This window comes from Rutidosis leptorrhynchoides, chromosome 4 (genome assembly GCF_046630445.1).
Source record: "Rutidosis leptorrhynchoides isolate AG116_Rl617_1_P2 chromosome 4, CSIRO_AGI_Rlap_v1, whole genome shotgun sequence".
NCBI lineage: Eukaryota > Viridiplantae > Streptophyta > Magnoliopsida > Asterales > Asteraceae > Rutidosis > Rutidosis leptorrhynchoides.
This window is the reverse complement of record NC_092336.1, coordinates 583,957,320-583,961,410: the sequence shown is the minus strand read 5'-3', so window position 1 is coordinate 583,961,410 and position 4,091 is coordinate 583,957,320.

Genomic DNA, 4,091 nt, shown 5'->3' with positions numbered 1-4,091 from the left:
TCTCCTTTCTTTTTGATTTTCTTCTTCCCTTTCTGTTTCCCTTCACCGACGGCACCACCACCACCCTACAACAGTCGATTTTCAACCAAATTCGACGAATCAAAGCTCAAAACTTGTTCTCTCTAGCCTCCTAAACTCGATTCCATCATCAATTTCGCACAAAAGGTACTCTTTCTTGATGAAAATTCGAATTTTCTCCTAGGGTCAAATTTTTGACTTTTTAGAAAAACCTTGTTTTTGACTCAATTTTGGATTCCTTTATGCTTAGATAGATAATGTGATTACTTTGTGTTAGTTTTTAGGCTTGATTGAGATATTTTGACTAGTTTTTGGCTCTCGACTCACTAGTTGAGGTTTTAGGGTAGAGTTTGGTGAAATCTTTAGAAATTTGATGTTTTGCTAGCTTAGTTAGGCTTAGTGATTCATTAGGAGTGTTTAGAAACTGATTTTGGAACAAAATAGGCTTGTTTGCTTAAATTTGATATTTTGGTCAAACTACACGTAATTAGGACTTCGGTTTTTCCTATAGTTAAAACGTTTTTAAAACTTAGGATTGCCTTAAAACTAGTTCAAATGACGAAATCATTGATTTGCTCGTGAAAATGTAGCTTAATCCTTGATTTTCCTTATTTTGTACGTTTTGAACAAAATGATTATTTTTCGATCAAACGACTCTAATCTTTGACTTTAACATGTTATAGCTCAAGTTTGATGGTTAAAAATATTTAAGGTAATTAAAGATGGTTGTTAGGATCATTGTATGCTTAAAAATCATCACATTTGTTTCAAAATTACGTATTACGACTAAATGGCTATAAATATTATTTATTGCATTATTTATTGTAATCACGGGTACACTTTGAATTTTGCTCAAAAGTAAGTTTATAGTTCGTTTAAATGTTGTCTGTGGTAATTTTGGCTATATTTGACTATAACAGGAATTTGGAAAATCTCATTTTTAAAGCCCTCATTTCGAATTTTTTTCGAAAAATATAAGCATTTTTGGATTCTAAGTCTAAATTTTTGGAGCATAACCTATTTTACTTGATTTTTGCATATGGCTAATCGATTACCAAATGATTACGAGTTACCCCATTATCTTCGCGGGCAAGAAAATCCGGATGATAATGAGCTTTTTATGAGAGTTTGGATTAACCGAAATAAAGCGGGTAACAAATACATCAATTGGATGATATTGGAACAATGTGGTTAGGCTGATGAGCTCAGAAGGATCTTGACCTTTCAAGCCGAGGGTAGAACGCACCGGGCATGGAAACAGTTGTTTGAGTTAAACGAAACAACATACAACGAGCCATATGCGGAGTTTATGGCTACCTGGAGTTTTGATTCGGATGTTGATCCGGAAGATTATAATGATCAGGAGTGTATCCATTTTCGACACCAAAACCACATGTACCACCTGACTCTCGCACGGTTTGCGAGACATTTGGAGTTGTATAAATCATCGCAGCTCACCCGTCCAATATTCAGGAATGGATCTACCGCTTTGAATCACATGGATCATCAAGCTTTCTGGCAAGAGCACACCATAGATAATGGGCCATGGCAATCGGGTAAAAAGGCATCCAAATTCACCAACCCCGTACTCCGAATCCTCCACCACCTAATCACCAAAACCCTCCATCCTAAAGCCAGATTTGGCGGTGTTGTTACGATCAGAGACATGCGCCTGATGCACGCCATGATGAATAACCAGAATATGCAGGTGGCACATCTCCTAGCTCAGGCTCTCACCAGTGAGAAGAATTCGGCAAACACAGTTGTGCCGGTTTTAGGGGGCGTTGTTACTAGGTTGCTTCGGAACATGCGTGTTTTGGGAAGTGTTGAACGGTTTAACTATAGGACTGGGGCCGTGTCAGAAGAAATAGGGTATAAACTGCTGAGCAGCTGCGATTACATTCGTGTTGAGGGTGAGCAGTTAATCATTCAGGCGAACCCAGAGATACCCGGTTCTGAAGATCGGACGGTACCAGGGGTGAGAGTACAGGGATTCAGACCTGATACGAGGTCACGGGACGGTAGTAGACGACGAGGTTCTCAGGAACCTATGGATGAGGATGATCCCACAGCACATGGACGGCCCACTGACACTCGCCGTCACTCATCAGTTGGCGAGGGTGATCGTCCACGATATCCACCATACCAGTACCAGTGCCACATGGGGGATATACCAGGACAGGAGAGTTGGTTTTCCCAGCACGCGATCCTTGAGAATTTGGATCACTTTGTGCGTTATACGGGGAGGCAATTCCACATCCCACCATACCCACATGAGTACCCGGTAATGACAGCCCACCGTGATCCTAGGGAAGCAGGCCCGAGCCACCAGTTTTCAGGACCTCCACCTACACATCACTACACGCAGCGTACAGTTATCACATCTACGCCACCACCACCACCTCCACAGACCACAGGGGCTGGGGGTTTTGTTGAAGAATTGTTCATCACTGACCACGGTAACACGTCTACTGAGGCTCAGGAGTCGGTATGGGATCAGGCGTTGCACCGACAGACGACTGCAGGGATTGCACAGGGTATCGATAGTATGGACGTTAACCAGCAGTAGGGTAGAGGTAGAGATTTACAGGAGGGTATGGGTTGGCAGACAGGGCCGATGGTTTATACGAGCACGTCGTCACTAACTGGGTTAATCGCGAGATCGGATGAGATAGAGTTTAGAATATCCTCGGGCATGTACACAGAGGAGTTAGCAGACCAGTTTGCCACAGACGAGGAGATGACCAGCGAGGGTCAGTCCAGATTGAGGAACCCAGCCAGGCCCCACACCAGCGTAATCTATTCTCCTCCATATCCACCACCTCAGCCGTAACCATGTTTACTTTTGGAAACATTCGTAATATTAGTACTGATGCTACATTACATTATCTTATATTTCTGTACGCCCGGTTTCGGGCATAACTACTTTTTGTTTTAGTATGTATGGTTGCTTTTAGAATAAATAATTGCATGAATAAACGTCACAAAGCAAACGACGATCGAGACCGTACGAGATGGAAACAACTTGGAGCAAGGATGCTTTGAACGAGGATGACGCCGGCACAAGAATTGAAAAATCCATAGTTAACGCGGCATCCAACTGCACGTCTTGAAACCATAGGGGAGTACTACGTCTTCATCACCTTTTCAAATAGAATATACGCAAATTACTATACCACTTTAAAAACTAAGTGTGGGATTGGCAACCCCACCAACATAAACTTTTGATAACAAAACGCCTCTTTTAAAATCTAAAGTGTGGGATACTCCGTATCCTTAACATTGAGGACAATGTTGTTTTAAAGTGTGGGATAGCAAATGTTGCACATAGCGATTCTTGTAAAATCCTCAAGTTTTTCAAAAATTTAAAACTTTCCGAACTATAAAACACTAAGGATGATAAAATTCTATAAAAGATCAAAAAGTTTTTGTTACAAAATAGACAAAAAGAGTAAAACAAGGTTGAAAACTTTTTGCGAAAATCAAAATCAATTTTCCAATAGAGCATTGCATAACAAAAGGCGCAATTCGACCTGCTATAATTGTTGTGAGGCACCCCCAAATAAGGCTTTATAAGCACTCATTTTTAGTGTTTCACTATATTTTCGTTGAGCGCGCCGATGTTAACATCTCGGAATCAGAACTTGCTCTTGATCTACATTTCAGAATCACACATGTTGACGAGGATGACTAAGTTAGAACCTCAGCTATTCGTGAAGACAAAAATAACCTCCGCTACACACCTTCGTTTCCATTTTCGCTCCACAAATCCATTTCACCTTTTCTTATTTACTCTATCCGCTTCACAATAAATAAATCCCGACTAAATCATTCTATTTCGGGAAAACCTCCAAAGTCGCACTAGAAAAATGCGAGCATCCAAGCCAATTATCGAAAGAAGGTCGCCAAAAGGAGACCTCGAAGAGAAAAGCAAAAGATGCTTGAAGAAAAAAAAAACTAGAGCAAAGTCTCTACGAATAAAGGTTCTGAGAAAAGGAGCAGAACCAGTAAAGATTCGAGAAAAGAACTCCTGGCAGTCAAAAAGAAGGATGATCACCAAGAAATTCCTGACA